This window comes from Thamnophis sirtalis, unplaced genomic scaffold (assembly GCF_051295495.1).
Source record: "Thamnophis sirtalis isolate CommonGarterSnake01/CBP01778 unplaced genomic scaffold, rThaSir2_p1.2 scaffold_2, whole genome shotgun sequence".
NCBI lineage: Eukaryota > Metazoa > Chordata > Lepidosauria > Squamata > Natricidae > Thamnophis > Thamnophis sirtalis.
This window is the reverse complement of record NW_028261382.1, coordinates 124,861,435-124,883,355: the sequence shown is the minus strand read 5'-3', so window position 1 is coordinate 124,883,355 and position 21,921 is coordinate 124,861,435. Positions and strand designations below refer to the sequence as shown.

At 38.2% G+C, this 21,921-nt stretch overlaps 1 protein-coding gene across 1 annotated transcript in view; it reads left to right on the top strand.

Moving 5' to 3' along the window:
• Positions 1 to 21,921, top strand: part of CPQ (carboxypeptidase Q) — a 165,600-nt gene that overhangs the window by 9,553 nt on the left and 134,126 nt on the right. The gene's annotated exons all lie outside the window — the stretch shown is intronic.

Here is a 21,921-nt window from a genome sequence, read left to right as displayed (position 1 = left end):
TGGTAAGGCTATCAATTATAAACACATGGCTTCCTATGTGGTTTTAACATATTTAAAACCACATAGGAAGCCTTTTTAGAAATTTCACCTCCTCAAAATGTTACGGGCTTTAGGCAACATGGCTCACAAGCATTAAGCATCTGATTACAGGCCAATTCATGTAGTCAATGTAAGGCAAGGAGAAAGCTACAGAGGGCAAATGAGAGATGAGACGAAGAGGAACAATGTAAAGTATATCCCAACATCATGCTAACCATAATGTGATTACAACCTAAATCAAGACATTGTTTATCAGTCATGGGTTATTGCTTAGTACCACCAGCCCACTGTAACTAATTCAACAAATCATAATTATGCAAATCATGGCATAGTTTGATTGATGAATCCTATCTCTGGCTGTGTTCATCCATCTTGATAATCCCTAATATAGGTAAAATCTAATCTCTTTTTTACCATGCTATAGCTATGGGTAACCAAATGATCTCAGAGTAGTGTAATGGTAATGGCATAGTAATGGTCATATATATCCTACCTTACTTCTAAGACCTCTATGAAGCACATGTGGGGAGAAGGCTCTTATTTTATTATCATTACAATAATACCAATAGCACTTAGATTTATATAGCACTTCACAGTATTTTACAACCCTCACTAAGCGGTTTACAGAGTCAGCATATTGCCCCCAACAATCCTCATTTTACAGACCTCAGAAGGATGGAAAGATGAGTCAACCTTGAGCCTGGTGAGATTTGAACTGCCAAATTGCAGGCAGCCGGCAGTTAGCAGAAGTAGTCTGCAGTACTGCATTCTAACCACTGCACCACCACGGCTCCTGTAATAATCCTGTAATATAAATTGGGTTGACTGGAAACTTGAATATAAGTCTCCCTTTGCCCAGTTCAGAATTTTAAACACAATGGCTCCATCTGAGTTTTGATATTGCCATGGTTCTTAAAATTTGCTTGCAGAGTACAGCAGCTGTCTCTGTATATTCCATTTCTCAGGAGTCACTGGATCTGCTTGTTTTTCCTAAAGTTAAACACAACTTTGGCTTATGTCTCTATTGTCGATGTCTTGTAATATTGTGATAACCTGAATCTGTATCTGTAGAAACACTGATATGCCAATTAAACTATTTGTATGATGGGCTAGTAAAGCTAATAATGCAATGAAAGAGAACGCCTAGTTTCCTTGTAATTTTCGCCTCCTTGCAATTTCCTTGCAATACATCCTATAATTCTAATAATAACAGGAACACATTTGATGTACATGTAGGCTACACTAGATAACTATGGCCCTTGAGTCATTGTTTCAGAGATATTCCCTTAACAGATTAACCAATGCCTTTAGCAGTGGCAGAGCTTCTAATGTACTTGAAAAGTTGTTAAAAGTTCAGGGAAATATTCGGGGAAGTATCTGCTTTGAAAGTAGCCAAGTTGAACTGTACAGCACAGTTGGTCATTAGAAACTGACCACAGGAAATGTTTTATGACATTTTGTATTATAAAGTGCTTTATGATCATTTTTATGCCCTAAAATGTTTTATAAAATTTGCCAAATTTCAATCCCATGGCAGTCAAGGATCCTAGATTTTGGATGCATTCTGTAAGTTAGCCATTTGAGGTATCTTGGTTCAAAACATTTTGCCCTGTGATGCACTGTTTCACCCAGTTAAAGACTACAGACTCAAGAGTTATAGTAGTTTAAAGATAGATGAAGATGATTCTACTGTTTTGTATCTTTTTCTGCCAACCTGACGCATGTAGTCAGATATTACTGCTTAAAAACTAAATCACCCTAAAAGATAATGGTTTTCAAGCAGCATTAGCATTAGTGTGTTATACAATCCAAGCATCCTGAGTTAAGGCCACAGGAAGCAAACAATTGTTTATTTGGCAACTTGAATAAGAAATGATTGATATTTTCTATTAGGCTCCCTGCATTTCATTGAAATACCAAGGAAAAAAGCATGCACCCTCAGACTTTTATGTTGCTGTCAAACTCTTTCCTAACACTGCCTGGCATGATTATTGTGCAATTGACTTTCAATTTGAAATGTTTTCTGACTATGCTTAGTTTTGTTTGAATGTATTTTATTGTTTGGGGGCTTTTCCTGTGAACTGTATCAAGTACTATGTAAATAAAAATAAGTTGCACTCTGATGAAATTGATTGGGGTTTTGGCTTTTGTGGTGATCAATGCACATATTGGATAGAGAGTTCATCCATTGCAAGACTGGCATGTAAATAAATACAATCTCGCATCAGAGAGTTTATATTTAATATTTAGATATTGAGTTCTTGGTCATTAATAAAATTTTAATGATCAATAAGGCAGTCTTTGGTGCATTTGGTACAATACAGTATGTGCCTGGATTTAGGCTATGAGGTAGTTCTAAATATGTTTCTAGCAGGTTTTCTGTTGGAAATAGAATAAGAATACATTGCTTTATTCTTGCATCTTGCACAGTACGAACATCCCCTGTTATCATCCCTACTGTGCCATGTCTTGTGCCCAGAGGTATAAAACAGATGCTTTCCTCATCTGGAGGAAAACCTTCCATTGAGTCTCCACTGTTCTTTTTTTTCCTTTGTCCCACAGAAAGAGCTGGGAAATACGAGGTTTTGAAAACAGTCTTCTGAAAGCAGGAGACTTTTGGTCTTTAAATATTTTGGCCTTTCCAGAAAGGCTCAGTTTTGAAAGCATTTGTGTGTGATTTTAGAACTATTTCAAAACTCTGTATAACCCCCCAAACTATTCAGCTATTCAGTGGAGTTGTTAGTGAATTCACCCTCACCTGTTTTGCTAGGCACCATGAAGGAGGACAGCATGGATCAAGCCACGAGTCAACAATCGTTACATTCCCAAGCCCTCAGCCTTATTGCATCCTTCTACGGTTACTATGACTAGAGGAGGATTTCCTGCCAATAGTGATACTTTGAAGATAGGGTAGCAAAGCCAGGAAGCAATTGCTTTGTGTAACCTCCATTCTGCATATATGAAGTTAGGACTTCATCATTTGGCAGCAAGCTGGACCAAAAGTAATAGATGCAGGATAAGGATTAGCAGTAGGGACAGCAATTTCATGCTGGTGTTGTTTTCTGCTGACTGAAAGATTGAATTATTTTAATTTTGTAGCAGAGAAAAGCCCTGTATTAATCATATTTTAGAACTATCTGTCTATAGAGATTCTCAGGCCATGTTTGTCCCAAAGGTGCTTTAACAAAGGCAACAGAATTTTCTTGTTTTTCTTTGAAGATGTTTTATTTCTCATTCAAGAAGCTTGTCCAGTTCAGTCTTCAAGGAAAAACAGAAAAAGTCAACTTGCCTTTTGAAAAAAGCATCTTTGGGAATGTAGGATTATCTGTTAATGTTCAACTTCTCAACATTTTCCTCATGCCCTTTGAAACTGACTTCTCTTTTTCAATTTCACCATCATGGCGTTTAAGAGTGTATTTCACTTCAGTTTTGATAAAGCTTTTTGATTGTACCGTATTATTATATTATGGCAAATAATATTGCTTTTTTCCTACTCCAAACTTATCCATCACTTTCTTGTTGGCTACCAGAGGCCATCTGCAGGCAACAGGTGGGTGACATCAAATGTTGAAAGCAGCCTATACATCTTGTGCATTGCATCATGTTTCACAAAAGAAGTGAGTCTGAATGACAACAGCACAACACTGCTTTGGATATTTTGAGAGAAATGTTGTTCATATGAAACACTATACTGGCTGACTACCCACATTACTTGATTTGCAGAAGTCCAGCAGGGAGAGTTTCAGATTTTGAAATATAGGAAGCCATGGAGGCTGACAACAGTCGGATGATTAGAAGAAAGGAAAGGAGATTTGTACACGCTGCTTGGCCACATCCAATTAATTTCTGTCTGTAAAATATCCCTGGGATATTCCTATGAAGAGAAATAGCATTGCCTCTGCTTCCTTTTCACACCAGTTTCACTGGAAAAAGGAAACAATGGCTGTCCCCACTTAAGGCTTCCATTTTGAGTGTTTTGCACACATGCTTGTACATGCAACGCAAAGCAACCCATTAGTTCAGTGGTTCCCAAACTTGGCAACTTTAAGACTTGTGGACTTCAACTCCCAGAATTCTCCAGCCAGCTCTGCTCTGGAGAATTCTGGGAGTTGAAGTCCACAAGTCTTAAAGTTGCCAAGTTTGGGAACCACTGCATTAGTTAGACTTCACTTTTCTAAAAAGAAAAGAATTAGTTCTCTACATTTACAAAGTGGAGAGAGAAAATCTATACACCACAATGTTCTATTTATTTCAAATATTTTTGTTGATTAAGTGAAGAAATTGCTTTTTTATTTGTATCATATGGGTGGGAGTGGATAATGGATAAATTAAAAAAACTAATTTAGGGAAGAGTGAAAATTAATTGGCGAGTTTACTTGTTGAATTGAATTGGATAGGAGATTGACATCCTTCAGCAAAGCATAAATACTGCTAATTTCTAGTCTGCATGCATCTATGTCAATTAATGTGTGCACATATTATGTAAATGTGAGTTTAAGAATCTTTTTAGGATTGAATAATGTATGATAGTCTGCTCTCAGATGGTTATAAACAAATATAGGCGGACAGTGTTAGTAAAACAAAAGATGGTGGAAACTGTCTATTTTTCTTGTCCAAAAGAGACTGTTTCTATCCTTTTACATCACATGGATTAAAGAGAGAAATATAACAATTTGAAATTTGAAGGTGTTCATTCTTCAGTGTGAATTGTATATCCTTGCAACCCAGAGAAATTTCCCACAGATTGTTTCCAGATGGGACTTATAATTGCATTCTTCTTTCTTCATTATTAATTTATTTCCCAAGGTTATGACAATCATAAATCAGCTCTAAATGGGATACATTCCAATCTAGTGGCAATTTAAAATCTAAGACCACACTATACCTTAATATGTGAGAATAAAATAAATAATATAAATAAATCATGCTAAGCCGTGGCAAAACTACACTGAATTAGCTTGAACTGGGAAGTTGCAAAAAAGAACAGCTAATCTAATGCCCAGACTAAATATGCATTTTGTAGTGACGTGCAGTGAGGTTTATGGCTGGTGAGGCAGCAATTTTTTTAGACTTGTGGACTTCAACTCCCAGAATTCCACAGCCAGGCGTGCTCAGTTCCGATTTAAAGCAACAGCATTTGTTTTTCTCCTTTGCTAAATAAGTTTCCTTCTTTCTTTTTCTTTTTCTTCTCCCTTCCTCTCCTTCCTCCCTCTCTCCCTCCCTCCCCCTCTCTCAAACACACACACACACGCACAAACACACACAAAGTTGCACCAGGATTCAGAAAATTTAGGTTTTCCTCCTCAGCCCATGTTAGCAATACCACTAGCAGCATTTTGGCTGGCAGGTGTAAGTAGAAGTTGAAATTCATTCTACTGAAAACATTGTTTTTGCTTATGATTGGATAATTAAAATTTCAGAAGACCCAAAGGCATAGTATTAGAGTGTTACATAGTGCATAAACTAAAGAACTGTCTAAATATGCTCCCTCCCCCCTCTCTCAAACACACACACACACACACACACACACACACACACACAGTTGCACCAGGAGGATGAAGTTTGAATTCCTCCCCCTCCCTCCGACCCATACGTACCTTTTCCAGCTGTTTCAGAAAGGATTTCAACTCTGCTCTTGCCTGTCATCATGAAAAGAAAAAAAATGTAAAAGGAAAAAGGCAAGAGCTGAGGTCAGGCTGAGCTAGTTGCTGCCAGAGTCACCATGGATGACTCTGCTTAGTGCTTAACTGTTTAAAAAAGCCTCTAAAAAGCACCCTCTACAGGAGGAGGCAAGAGAACTATGTGCCTCATCTATGTCAGGAATTTTTTGGCTTTTAACCCTTGCTTAACTCTGCTCAAGTTATCATAAAACGCCAGTCTAGATGAGGCATGTCATTCTCCTGCCGCCTCCTGTAGAGGGCACTTTTTTAGAGGCTTTTTTAAACAGTTAAGCACTAAGCAGAGTCATCCATGGTGACTCTGGCAGCAACTAGCTCAGCCTGACCTCAGCTCTTGCCTTTTTCCTTTTACATTTTTTTTCTTTTCATGATGACAGTGGTGAGGCCCTGCCTCCCCTGACTGCATGTCCCTGGCGTTTTGGTGGTCTAACTAGACAGAGCACAACCAACTATAAAATCCAATGATTATGAGAACAACAGCAAGTTATATTGATGGCAACAGGAGAGGGAGGCCTCCTTGAGTAATGTTTTCAGTAGCTAGGAGTTTCTTTGATTTATGTTCTAGTTCTTTGAAGTAACAAAACAAGTTGTCCATGACAAATGTAGAGTTTGATAATAAAAAAATGGTTCACACCTGTCAAGGAAAAGGATCATGCATAGATTTTAACTTTAGTAACTCACAAACTCATTATAATGCAATAACTACACCTCTTGAACATGAGAATGAGCATTAATAAGCTCATGCTAGGAATATCATGGGATGCTATGAAATGTTACATGGAACATATAAAGTTTTTGAGCACATGTGCTACATCACAAATGAGTCAAATGATGCTAACCAATAAAGGGATTTTCTACCTTTCTAAGTTGTTCTCTTTCCCTCTTTTGGGGTGAGATGTCTGTTCTTACTTATGTATATAAAAGATATTAATCTACTTTTCCAGCTTGGATCCCATTTGGGCAAGGCACTCCAGGCTAACAGATCTTGTTGACGTTTACAGTTAACAATATATTTCTCCTCTTTGGAAGGAAGAAATATTGAAGTTTTGCTATGAGTGCAAAACAATGAGTGCAGTTAAGTATACCCACCTTTCTGTAAGGATTTTTTGGTGGTCTTGTGTCCAAACAAATGTCAAGGCCGACGAATCTTCATGTCACATTTGCCACTTTATCAAGCCTTTAACTATCAAACTAACCAGTCTGCTGAACCCCATTGCCTCTCGATAAGATTTGGACACCATTTTCTTGGATTTTATTTCTAACTTTCATGTGAGAAGGATCTGAATACCATGTTGCACTGGCTGTTGATGATGTTTTCAAAGATAGCTTATTAGATCTCTAGCGGCAGTGATTAAGACGTTGGGCTTGAGGCCTGGAAGGATTTGAGACCAAAGCACCACGCAACAGAGTGAGCTGCCCCAACTCCTGCCAACCTAGCAGTTCAGAAGCATGCAAATGTGAATAGATAAATAGATACCACCTTGGTGGGAAGATGACAACACTCTGTGACATGTTGGCCACGTAACCACAGAAATGTATTCAGACAGCACTAGCTTAATGGCCTTGATATGGAAATAAGCACCACCCCTATCGTCGGCAACCACTAGAACAGTGTTTCTCAACCTTAGTCACCTGAAGATGCGTGGACTTCAACTCCCAGAATTCCCCAGCCAGCTCTGGGGGATTCTGGGAGTTGAAGTCCACGCATCTTCAGGTGGGCCAAGGTTGAGAAGCACTGCACTAGCAGAATAAAATCCACAGGGACTTCTTTTTTTACTTCATCTTTGGCCAGGTCCTCCCCCATCCCTCAGTACCAGATTCTACCCAGTTGTTCATCTACTGATACTTGCTGCCCAGTCACTCTACAAAATAGAAGTGCTCAATTCACTTGTCTATTTTGGAGAGGATTTTTTTTTTTTAGTTCTTATTTTTCTTTAGGTCGTCATCCACATCTGATTTCATTATAAATAGGCCGTGCATTTGATACACAACAGTTGCAGAAATTCTTTCATAATGACTTGTTTAGTTTTTCATACAACAAATGTACTTATCAATTATTCTCTTTCTATTCATCTTGCATGGAGAAGCTTGATACAGTCTCCCTTGGAGTAACATAAAAATGTGTTCTCTAGAGCTTTCTAAATGTCCAGCAGTGCTTTTCCTTTTTTCCTTGTATGTAATGTAATGAATTGAGAAGATCCCTGAAGAATTGAGATCAAAGTCATCTGAAAGGCATCTGGTTGCAGGCCCCACCAATTGTAATAATTTGAACTATTATCCATCTAAAAATCCTTCCAGAGATATATTCCATATTCTAACTTTGCATTTTTATTTTTCAATATTCAAGTTTGTCTTTAAAATATATCAGACATCTACGTGTTGAATGGGGAAACTAATGTCATTAAAAAATAATAAGATTGTCCAATGTCAGATAATCTGAGTACAGATAATCTGTTGGTCCCTTTTTCCATCCTTCAGGGTCCCCCAAGATTGCATCAGCAAAACATGTATAACAGTTACCAACAGTTTATGGTAACTGCCAATGCCAAGTCCTTTGGTGGGGTGATGGGCCATCAGTGTTAAGTCCAAAAATATTTAAATAAAAAAGGACCATCAATTCCAGTCTCATTTCCTCTGTGACATCATGCTGTTACTGCCACACTTCTTCAAGCCCTTGAAGGTTGAAGAAATTCATTTAAGGTGCATAGATATCAACTACAAAAAGATTGTTTCTCCATCTGCTATGTGATAAGGTGTCACGCTAATGTTATTAATGGGGGCCTTGCAAGAAGATTGCACAATAAACTATAATTAAGTCGGATATCAATTTGACAGCATGGGAACACCATGATTGATAATGACATTGCTGCAACAGCTATGAAAGATAATCAGAAACTCTTTGAGACCAACAAATAAATAAATACAAATAAGTTCTGCGCAATGCTGATCCAGTTTCAAGAATGTGATATGTAATTTATTTTATTTGTTTATCAAATGTATTGGCCAATTATTTTACCACAGGATAATAATCTTTGGTATTTCCCAAGTAACAATTGAAATTAATGGAAATCTCTAGTTTATAAAAGGTATTGAAAATTAGGCTGATATATAGATGAAGAAACTTCACAACTATTTAACTGCAATCCAATGTATTCCACCATTTTCAGAAAAGTTTTCCAGCAGGTTTCAGAATTTGTTATCTATTTTTCAGCTTCAGAGGAACATTTTGCTAAGAGATGCTTAAGAGTGCCCAAGAAATGCCTTTATTACTGCTATGTAATTTGACAATTTGATCACTTTTGAATCCCAGTGCAAGAAGCTGGCAGAAAAAGAGACAGGATATCACACCTGAGAACTTTCACAGCAAGTAACAGTTCTTGCATTATCCAGCTTACCTCAGGGTTGATAAACTTTTTGACAGACCAGAGGCCTTTTCATTGTTTCATTTCAGTGTTGACTTGGCAAACACAATGTAGTGTGTTAATCTTTTGCCAGATATCCTTTGCTTGCAGTTCTGTTGGAAGAAGCAGAGCAAATCAAATCTTTGTCCCCAGACACCCAAAGATTATATGTTTTGCTTCTGCCTGAATACTTTTTTTTGTTTTTCATGTCTTATTGTTATGAATGCTATTTTTCAGGATGGCCTGTTGAGGTTCCCCAACTGGATGATACTTGTGATCACAGGAATTCCTACTATTTTCAGCTGTTCTCAATATTTGTAATAGAAGCAGAAGTTAGAGCAATATCTGAGGCAAAGAAAGGTAAAGACACGAAGAAAGGCAGGTTGCCGATTGAAAATTCTGGCAACGTCTATGGCAGTAGTGGGATTCAGCCAGCTCACACCTATTCGGGAGAACCGGTTGTTAACTTTCTAAGTAGTTCAGAGAACCGGTTGTTGGAAGAAATCTTATTTTGCCCCCCCCCCCCACTTTACAGGACTAATTCTGTAAGGAAGACAGGAAGGAAACATTCTGGTGTTGTTTCTAGCCTAATCTTTATTGCCCTGCTTACAGAAACTGCCTCTCTGGTTAACTCTTATTACATTGTAACAGCTAAAGCGAAGCGCCCATCGAGCCCCACCTACCCAGCTGGTCATTAGGGCAGAGAACCGGTTGTTAAATTATTTGAATCCCACCACTGGTCTATGGTCACATGAACATGGCAAGAGCCATAGTTGACTTGACCTAGATAAGTAGATATTATTTCCCAGCTAATGAGGAATATACAGGTACTGTAGTCCTCAACTTAGGATCACAATTGAGCCCAAAATTTATGATAATAAGTGAAACATTTGTTAAGTGAGCTTTGCCCCATTTTACGACTTTTCTTGCTACAGTTGTTAAGTGAATCATTGCAGATGTTAAGTTAGTAACATGGTTAAGTGAATCTGGCTTTCCCACTGATTTTACTTGTCAGAAGGTAACAAAAGCTGATCCTCAGACACTCCGTCTGTCATAAATAGGAACCAGTTGCCAAACATCAGAATTTTGATGACCCAAAGGGATGTTGCAATAGTCATAAGTGTCATAAGTCACATTTTTCAATGCCATTGTAACTTGGAAAGGTCACAAAATGAACTGTTGTAAGTTGAGGGCAACCTGTATAAAAAAAAAAGATGATTAAACATGATACTTGTCAAACTTTTCAAGCTATCCGTACTGCATACCTAAGGGACTAGAACTGTCAAACTCGTGGGCAGGATACATCATGCCCATGCCCGGTTTAGCAAAGAGTCCCAATACATCATGTGATGTTGCTGTGACAATGTGAGTTTGACAGCCCTGGACTAGAGAATGCCTACCTAAGGGACTAAAAATTAGTATGTAAAGACCAAGAGACCATGTGTTCTAATCCTGCCTTAGACTTGAAAGTGGGATCAATGACTTTGGGCTAGTTAGTTTCTCTCAGTCAATCGACGTCACAGGGGTATTAATATGGAAAAAATAGGAGCAGGAAGGAATATTAAATATGCTTACCAGTTTAACTTATTTATAAAAATAATAAAACTGGGATAAAAGTAAATGAAAATAACAAAATAACCTATATCCTAAACTGTCCCTGCAACTTTGTATTATTTATAAGTAGTGCTAATTAAGCTTCATTATACTTATCAAATTCTTTAGAACTAACATACTTTTTAGCAAATAATTCTCCTCATCTTCTTCCACAGCTTTATGTTTATTTTCAGTAGTGCACAGAAAATAAGCTGCTTCATGCATGGAAAGAACCCATGAGAAATATAATGGCCTGTCCTTATATATACAGCCCTGTTAACTCACTATTTGGGTCTCAATGTACAATGTATGTAGAGGGTTATCTCAATACAATCCATTAAAGCAAAAAACAGTGAAGTTGCAATTAGGAATGTTTGTATATTTGGTTTTGTAAATATTTATTTTTTAAAATCGATTTTTATATCTGTTATTTTTATATCTTGTTTCACTCGATTGTTGTATGCTGCCCAAAGTCACTATTAGTGAGAATGGCAGCGATACAAATTCAATGAATAAATAAATACATTGTATAGATAATGCTATTTGCAGCTGTCTTGTGCACCATGTTTTGTCCGGGTGGAGGAAACTTTTCCAGATTCTCAAAAACATAGTTAAATTGGTAAACCGGTTCCTGAACTGTACTTATTCAGTTGTGAGGATTGGTGTAGTTAAAGGTCCTCTCATTAAAATATTATATAAAATATAATATTTTATATATTTAAAATATTAAGAAATTTAGATGTTACTGAGATAGTTTATTAACTAGCTTTTTCTTCAATACAGCAGGTTTTTCATAATTATGACCTTTCCAGAGATGGAAGTCCCATTTTTCTCCAGTCTCTGTAAGAGCTTAACAACAAAGATCACATAAGGAGCAGGGAGAAGACAGTTTGATTTGAATCATAAATAGATGTATATTAAGTAAAAAATAATTTGTATATGTTCCTATTACACTGCTTACCTATCTTGGGTATATTTCTCTTCTGTGCATGATTTTGGGGAATTCTTATCCTCATGAAGACCTCTGGGTTGGCATTTTTCAAGATCCAGCTCTCTCAGGGTGTCTCACTTTATATGTCAGGGGTGTCAAACTCGTGGGCCGCGGGCCAAATGCATCACGTGCTGACCACGCCTGGTTTAGCGAAGGAGGAAAAAGTTGTGATATATCATATGACAATGCTGTGATGACGCGAGTTAGACACCCCTGTTATATGTGGATGTACTGTATCTTGTTTGTAACATACACAAATATAAATAGGTAAATCTAGCACTGTGAAGTAGTGCCATGCCCCAACAGGTAAGAATGATTGCCTGTTTCTAGCAAATCTTAACTGATACCAGTCTTTAAATGCAAGAAAGAGATGGTTTTGCCAAATATGTTACCCAACAATTGATGAGGTTTGCAGAGTGATATTGAAGATCCTATCTAGTAGGGGAATGTATTTGTATGCGTGCAGTTTTGTTTTAGAGTCTATGTGTTCTCATTTACTTAGGGGGTTTCATTAGGCCAAAATAGTTCTGTGTAAAATCGACACCTCTCAGCGCAGCACTGAGTTCCCAAAGCATAGAGATAATGCTTTCTGGGAGAAAATTTCAGTTTCTTTCATATTCCCATTTTCAGCCATTTTTTTACTCTCTTTTCATGAAAGAAAATAGCTCCATAACTTTAAAACTCATAATTCCTCTTCTTACTACACATTCAGCTAACTTCTCAGCCAACTTTTTCACAGCTGTCATAACAAACTTACTTCTGCATGCTACTAATGAAATCAGACTTATCAATGTAGTACTTGAAGTACTTTACTTTTCCTGGAAGTTTTAAAGTATAAGTCAGTGTTAAACAGTTCCCCTCTTGTATTTCTAAGGAAGTGATTTCATGTATTCCTTGGAGGAAAATAAAATAGAGAATACAGAAAACAAATTATTCATAAAATATGAGAACTTTACTCATTAAGTTTAGTCATGAACCTTAGCTTATTTCCTTTTTCACATTTGTCATTCTGCATTAAAAACAAGTTGAGCCTTTATTATTGAGCCTCATTTTTGTTAGAATCTTTAAAAGGTCTACCAGATAAATAATAAAAGTATTGCTCAAGTTTTATTAAGTTGGTCTGCTTTTGTGCTTTTGGTCTTCTGGAGACATTTGATTTAGCCCTTTATTGAGACTTAAATTTTATGTTATTTGGTTTGTCTCAGAGTCAGCCAGATGTTCAGACTGAATTTGGCATTTTTATTCACCAACTGAGTCTGGGCTAGGATGAAGTTTATACACCTATCCAAGCACCAGGGATAGGCAGAAGTGGATGTTTGGTGGTGTTGCAGATATTGTTGCAGGATGTAAGATGTCCCAAATACAGCTTACTTTTGCAATTAACTGGTGGTGATTTTGTCAATGCCTATGGTGTTCAAGTGGTGCTCCACTTGTTTTGAGATTGCAAGGCAATTGGTACTACCCTTTGATTGCTTTTGCCACTGTTGTTTCATTACTATTTGCAGGTCATTGTGTTTTGTTATCTTCTTCAGTTCTTTCTCTTCTACTCTGCTGTCACCAGGTACTGCCAAGTCCACTCTCCAGATTTTTTGCCATTCTTATTGACAACCATTAAGTCTGGAGTGTTATTTGATAGGTGCCCGTTGAAGTCTAAAGTCCCAGAGCACATTGGCTTCTTCCTCTTATATTACTTTATCTGTTTTGTGGTCCTACCAGTTTATTGCCTGCAGGCAAATGGTACTTTTTGCTGATCTTTCAATGCACCATTGTTGCTACTTTGTGATGCCTTTGTTTCTAATCAGTCTGTAGTGCCTTCTGAATTCTGGCTTTGTTTACATTTGCTTGGGTGCTTTCCTTTCTGCTCAGGTGGAAAGAGCTTATTTTCAACTAGAGGCTCTTGGACTGCATCAGCCACAATAGTAATTTAAAATTTGTTGGTAAGCAGGTATTTGGCTGGTAATTTCCTGGTGCTGCCCCTTTTGCTGGATCTTTCATTTTCAGGTAGGTTTTGCCAGATGTTAGTCACTCTTAAATTTCACCTCCTTGGAGTATGTTGTTAAACTGCTTGGCAACAAGTGAGTATGAACCAGTGGTGGGATTCAAATAATTTACTAACCAGTTCTCTGCCCTAATGACCAGCTGGGTAGGAGGGGCTCGCTGGTCATGTGATCATGTAGGCGCGGCCAAGTCGATGTCACTCAGGTCGATGGGCACTTTGCCTTAGTTGTTACAATGGTAATAAGGGTTAACTGGAGAGGCAGTTTCTGTAAGCAGGGCAATAAACACCAGAATGTTTCCTTCCTGCCTTCCTTACAGGATTAACCCTGTAAAGTGAGGAAAAACAAAATATTTCTTCCAACAACCGGTTCTCTGAACTGCTTAGAAACTTACCAACCGGTACTCCCGAATAGGTGCGAACTGGCTGAATCCCACCACTGGTATAGACCAGTCAGATGTTTCAACCAAAAACTATGTAGTTCATCTTCACCTGGTAATGAACAATTCTTTTCTACCTCCTTTAACCAAGCTGCGTACTTATTGTATTTCTTTGGGTTATCCCATATCCGTGCCCAGAACTGCACTGAGCTGTTTCTTTCTCGTCAGGTGTTGACTGACGCCGAGGTGGCACAGTGGTTAGAGTGCAGTACTGCAGGCCACTTCAGCTGACTGCTATCTGCAGTTCGCCGGTTCAAATCTCACCGGCTCAAGGTTGACTCAGCCTTCCATCCTTCCGAGGTGGGTGAAATGAGGACCCAGACTGTGGGGGCAATATGCCGACTCTGTAAACTGCTTAGAGAGGGCTGAAAGCTCTATGAAGCGGTATATAAGTCTAACTGCTATTGCTATTGCTATTGCTATTGCTATTGCTATTGACTGATTCATTGCAGTGTCTTCATTGATGGATTGGTAGAAATGCTTCAGACTGGATTGAAATTGGAGATTCTGCCTATAATTTGCCATTCCAGCTTCCTATGTGCTAATTGTCTTGTCTGTAGCTGTTATTTGGTGCTTTGTTATTTCCAGTGCTTCCTTGATCTTCCTTGCTTCTAGGTGATGTCTTGAGAAGATCTTCTTTGATTTTCTTGTTCTTATGCTTTTTTCTTTCTTTCATCAGTTCTAACTTGCTTGCATCTGATCTTAGCTTGTTGATCTTATTTTCCAACCTGATCTTCCATTTTGATGATGTGCTGTCTGGCTTTTTTTCCAACTTCTTTGTAGATTTTGCTTCCCATGTATTCAGTTATAACTGCAGCTGTGCTATATTTTAGTTGGCTTGTTTGTTGTAGTGAAATGGTGCTTATATCTGATATTACAATATTGGTAGCTTTTGATGCTTGTGCTATCTGTAACAAGCTTCAATGCAGGCAACCTTATTCTGTTGTTTTTATGTTGGTCTAGATCAGGGGTGAAATGCTACCGGTTCGGGCCAGTTCGCTCGAACCGGTAGTAAAAAAATGCTACTGGTTTGGTCGAAGCGGTAGTTCCAACAATCAGCTGTGCGACAATCAGCTGTGCCATACGATTTAAATCATGCAGCACAGCTGATTGTTGGAACTACCTGTTCACCCAAACTGGAAGCATTTTTTTACTACCGGTTTGGGCAAACCAGTAGTTCCGACGATCAGCTGTGTGACTATCAGCTGTGCTGCACGATTTATATTCGCTAGAAAGCAGGAAATCCTGCTTTCTAAATTGTGCGGCAGAGCTGCCCCCCCACCCCCATGCCTTGCTGTTCTACTTGCCTTTGCAGGCTCAGAGAGGGCTTCTTAAACCTCCTTTTTCAGCACTGCATGGTAGCACATGCAGTGTGTATGCTCACAAAGCGAACTGATAGCTAAGAGAACCGGTAGCAGACTTCAGAGCATTTCACCCCTGGTCTAGATTCTCAGTTATTCTTTGTTTCAGTTCTACTATTTCTTTAATTATTAGAGGGCTTTGTCCTTCCTAAAGATGCAGAGGAGAGGATGTCTGATTTTCTAATGAAAACAATTAAATAGCTATGTTGGCTTCCTCTATTGCCTAGTTCTCCTGGTGTGCCTCTACAGTGTGAGCTACTTCTGGCAAGGCTTTTATTTTTTTGCCCTGGGTAGACCTTTGCAATTCTGCTTCAGCAAATACTTTATTATTATTATTTATTATAAATCAATGTTGATCTGCTAACCTCTTATTCTCTTATTTCTGATTCTGGATATTGTTCTTTTCTGAATCGATGCATTCATTTCAAATACCCTCTTCTTGTTGGACTTAATTTGTAACACAGACAATTTCTTTGTTTTCTATCTCTGAATATTTGTGATGGGTAAAGACTCACCCCTCCCCTAGTAGTTTTGCAACTCCTGTCCCTGGGTTGCTTAGCCAATAATCCTGAACCTTGTAGCCCATTTTTCATCAGGAACTCCAATACTTAGCATAATCCTTGTTGACTCAAATGGCATCCAAGCTGGTATGGGTTCCTGTAATTTATGTCTCATCATATTTTTTATGAGAGAGACACTCTTTGTCTGACTCCTCTAATGAGACCTGTCCAGTATGGTTGAACCTCTGGCCTAATTCCCACCTTATTCAAAGCACATAAGCTCCACAATGTTAAGGTAATGCCTTACTAGGGAATGATATTTTTATTATTAATGTATTTATTTATGTCATCTTTTCACTATCATTTATGCTTTCTAACATTGATAATTGACACACAAAATTTGTACTTTTTAAAAATGTAAACAATAATCTTTGCACATTGAATTACTTAGGTTTAGGTTTAAGAAACAGTTTTCTAGGAATAACCAGATTAATATCAGTGTGATTTCTTTAATGTGTAGGGCATCAAGAATAGCAGCTTTAACTGCTTTAGGGACTTGTAATATCACACCTTTTACATGAATCTTATTGTTCTAGTACCTAAGAGTGAGTCAAATTATATATTCAATTGAATATGCACTGTGTAATCAATTCTCTGTTTTGTATTCTAAAGCCAGTGAACCATTGAATCAGATAAGTAACACAGCATGCGGACAGAGGAAATTCTCTACCTGTATTGTGGGGGAGATGAAAAGTGGGATTTGGTGAGAATCAGTTTTGGAAAATCAGCATCTGGAAAGAAGTTGAAAAAGTAAACAGGGGTGCTGATCTGAGCTGGTGTGCTGTGGATTATAGATGAACAATCTGTTGCTCTATAGCTGTGCTTGTTCCCTGAAACCCATCTCTGTGGTCCTTGGTGTCCTGTAGCATCTCTGATGCTCTCTAATCTTGGTTGTTTGCTTACAGATGCTTCATGACCCAACTAAGTAACATCATGGTTCAACCCTGAACTACATATATTCTCCTAGGTATCCTGACTAACAGCTATTGGAAAACTTATAGCATTTTGAAGTGGGAATCACACAAAAACTATAATGAAAGCTTTAAAGTAGATATAATAGTAAAGAAAGAATAAATAATTCTCCACATCTGTATCATGGCCATCTCCACTTTGTGTTAGGGCTCACAACACCCAGAAACCTTGCTCTTCCATACGAAATGGTTTTCAGTAAAACACTAAAAATACTTTCTGTAATTAATGTAGAACCAGTTTGGTGTAGTGGTTAAAGTGATGACTTAGAAACCAGGTGACGGTGATTTCTAGTCCTTCCCTAGGAACAGAAGCCAACTAGGTGACTTTGGGTTAGTCACTGTCTCTCAATCCAATTCACCTCATAGGGTCATTGTTGAGGAAATAGGAGGAGGGAGGAGTATTATATATAATCGCTATCTTGAATTACTTGTAAAATAATAAAGGCATGATAAACATAGAATAAACATGTTCTTTGACTCTGGATGTTGCATAATAAGAGTTCCACAAATATTTGGGCTTGCTAAGCAAAGATAGTTGCTTCCAACATTGATATACACGATTGGAGATGATCTGTAAATTTGCCATCCAAAAGGAGTTAATATTTTTCAAATGTTCTCCCTACCAAAGTCCAATCCTTAGCTTACCTGTGAAATACTACATGTATGAAATAGAGCTTACCTGTGAAATACTACATAGCAATAGCACCTAGACTTATATACCACTTTACAGTGTTTTACAGTCCTCTCTAAGTGGTTTACAGAATCAGCATATTGCCCCCAACAATTGATCAAACAGTATATGTTGTGATTTGGCAAAGTTCCCTTTCCCCATGCTATTAAAAATAGTGTTTAACCCAAAAAATATGTCAGGGTTCCAAGTAACACCCCCAATGAAAGAAGACTCTGAGGCTTGAAGTTTCTCAAAATTCCATTTTATTAGAGATATCATATTGGCACATCTGAGAAAACCCGGATCTGAAAGCTTCCAGATTTTTCCCACCCAATTGAAAGTCCAAGCCCCTACCCAGCACGCACATGTCCATCACATGACCCCATCAGGAACCATCCCAACTAGAAATGTCTCCCAGTTACACCACTCCAAGTACAGGGCAAAATGTCCTTGACTCTCTGAGAAAGGAATGTTGTTATGACTATCCTGTATATCTCCCATACACCATATAATCCCCCCTCCCATTTTCCCACAGCATTAAATGTGGCAGGCCGGAAGGCCCAGTGCAAAAGATGGTTTCCAGGCCTAACAAAATAACCCCAAACTGTATTTGTTTTTTTAATGACAAAACCTCTTATGATGTGACACACTCTAAAGCATCTGCTAGTGCTACCAACTGGAGCAAGGCAAAAGAAGCGGGGGGGGGGGGATAGCTATTTTGGCTTGCTTTTTAAAATAAAAATCCATCCGTGGGCAGGAGGCACCACTTGTGACAAAGTAGTTCATAACAGAAAAAAGCTCTTCTCAGTCCTGTGAAGCTGAGATTCTCAGCAGAGCAAGTAGAGCAAGACACAATTGACTGTTTGCTGGAACAGAAAGCATTCTGCTTCATTTTTAGGAGCACTTCGCATTCCAGTTCCTGTACCTTATTAACAGAGTAACAGCATGGAAGGGACCTTGCAGGTCATCTAGTCCAACCTCCCGCTCAAGCAGGAGACCCTACACCATTTCTGATGAATGTAAATTCAATCTCTTTTGGAAAGTCTCAAGTGATAAAGCTCCCACCACTTCTGAAGGCAACTTCTGTTCTGTTCCATTGGTTGATTATTCTCATTGTCAGAAAGTTCCTCCTTGTTTCTAGGTTGAATCTCTCTTCAGTCAGTTTCCATCCATTATTCCTTGTCTGGCCTTCGGGTGCCTTGGAAAATAGATTGACCCCTTCCTCTCTATGGCAGCCCCTCAAATATTGGAACATTGCTGTCATGTTTGCCCTGCTCCTTCTCTTCATTAGACTAGCCATGCCTAGTTCCTGTAACTGTTCTTCATATGTTTTAGTCTCCAGTCCCTTAATCATCCTGGTTGCTCTTCTTTGCACTTTTTCTAGAGTCTCAACATCTTTTTTAGAGTGTGGTGATCAAAAGTGGATGCAGTACTCTAGGTGTCTTACTAAGGCTTTATAGAGTGGTATTAGTACCTCACTTGATCTTGATTGCATCTCTCTGTTGGCTTTTTTGGCTGCCACTGCACACTGCTGACTCATATTTAGTTGGTTGATCGCTAAGACTCCAAGATTCCTCTCATAGTCACTGCTATTAAGCCTGGTTTCACCCAGTTTATATATGTACTTTTGATTTTTCTTACCTAAGTGTAATACTTTACTTTTCTCTACATTGAATTTCATTTTGTTAGTAGGGCCCAGTGTTCAAGTTGAACCTATCTTTTAGGGTATTAGTTATTCCTTCTAGATGTACAAGTTGTGATCAGAAACTTATAGAGTTCCATCTCCAGACTGAAGCTGTATGGGGTGTCTAAATTTAACTTGGTATTTGAATTACCTTGCTTCAGTTCTAGATTCAAGGCTCATCCAATTGCGATGACAAAATTTCCTGTGTTATTACTTGTGTCAACAGAAATTGCTTTGGAGTTAGAGATATTCCCAGCAGAATGTCCCCTGTAGTCCATGAAACGTATCTCAAAACATAAAGGAGAGTTTAAAAAAAGAAAAAAAGAAAGAAAAAAGAAAATCGAAACAGCCATTTCAAAGCACTTTTAAAAATGAACTAATTAGCAGTCCACCTCTTCATGGAATAACTTGAACAACATTCTTTGTAGAACAAAATTCAATTTTGCATCTGGGATTAGTTCTTTAAAGATAAGCCTACTTTATTTTTATGATGATTATAATTAGCTTTTAATAAGAGTTTTTGAGACTCTAAGAAACTAAGGACTGCTTAGTTTTTGCTAAAAATTGAGTTTTAATGTCAGATCCTATTGTTGAAACACCTCTTAAATACAAATTTAAATATAAATTTAGATACATCTATAGATTTATTTCCCCCTACCATTTAATCGTGACCCGTCAAAAGCGCGGAGGACAAAATCGCGCTCGACGAAAGCGCGCATGTGATGTCATCACAGCGCGACGAAAAAAATTAAAAATTGAAATAAAATTAAAATTAAAGCAAGCTGATTCACATAAAGGTAAGGGTTAGGTTTAGGGTTAGGGTTAGGTTAAGGGTTAGGGTTAGGTTTAGAGCGTTAGCGTTAGGTTTAGCGTTAGGTTAAGGGTTAGCGTTAGGTTTAGCGTTACGTTAACGGTTAGGTTTAGGGTTAGATTTAGGGTTAGGTTAAGGTTTAGGTTTAGGGTTAGGTTTAGGGTTAGGTTTGGGGGGGTTAGGGTAAGGTTTTAGCTTTATTTTTACATTTTTCGATCACAGCGTGATGTTTTCGTCGCGCTGTGATGACGTCAAATGCGCACTTTCGTCGAGCGCGATTTTGTCCTCCGCGATTTTGTGGTGGAACCCCATTTAATATATGAGTGAACAAGTAGTCCTCGACTTACAAAAGGACTGGAACCTGCTCAGCAAGGTTATAAATTGTAATTGTCATAAACCAGGTTACCACATGAGCAGCCTGATTTTATGACTTTTTGTCAGTTATAAAGCAACTTCTGGAGTCATCAAGCAACAGCTGCAATCCTTAGATAAACCCATTGTTTGCTATGGGACATTTTTGCCAAAAACCAGAACCAACTGATTTTCAACAAAAACATCATACATTGTGGTCATCTGATTGCAGGATGCTGCAAACACCCATAAATGCAGGCTACCTGAAATACATGATCACAGGATTAGCCCATCTCTCAGAACTTTGGAACAGGGAAATAAGTACATTGAGGGAGGTCCCTCATAAGTTCAAATCAAGTCTCTTAAGTGACTAGTCATAAGTCAAGGACTACCTTGACAATTCATTTGAAGTCTGACTAATATTAAAATAATGACTAACAGTTCTGATTTCTTTTATGTGTAACAATAAATATTTGATTTCCATTCTGCATCTTAATTTTTAAGATGGTTTCTGTTAGAAAAAAAAACTTCTTTTAAAAAACATTATTAAAAAAAAATCCTGCTTCAGTTTTATTTTAAAAATGTCCGAACACATTATGTTTTAAAGCCTTAAGAAAGTACAAAATATCAAACTAAAGCATGAGCTAAATGCTGTCTAAAAGACTGGAGACAAGATTTAACCTGTTTCTATAGCATCCCTGTAGAACAATGTTTCTAAGCCTTGGCCACTTTCAGATGTGAGGACTTCTAACTATCAGGATTCTGAATTCCAAATATCTGAAAGTGCCCAAGCTTGAGAAATACTGCTCTAAATGTATTGGGGATGGGAAATTATAGTACAACACAACTAAAGAGCACCAAGTTGGGAGGGTTGATGCAGAGGTGGTATTCAGCAGGTTCTGGAGATCCGGTAGCGGAAATTTAGAGTAGTTCGGAGAACCGGTAAATACCACCTCTGACTGGCTCTGACCTCATCTATTCTCTGCCTCCTGAGTCCCAGCTGATCAGGAGGAAATGGGGATTTTACAGTATCCTTCCCCTGCCACGCCCTCCAAGCCATGCCCACCAAGCTACACCACACCCACAAAGCCACACCCACAGAATCGGCAGTAAAAAATATTGAATCCCACCACTGGGTTGATGTTGCCAACCTATCTAAATCTGAAGCTCTTAGAAAATGCATTCATGTACTGCTTTCCCTGGAAATTCTAGTTCTCGGTTTCAAAAAGTAGGCTTCTGCCTGCACTTTAAGGAGTGGACAATGGCTGCAGAGATTCTGTATTCTCCCCTCTCCTCACATCACAAAACCCGGCTTCTTAATTTCTGTCACTGCACTTTCATATGACATTACTTAACTGGATTAGTTTTCAGGCTG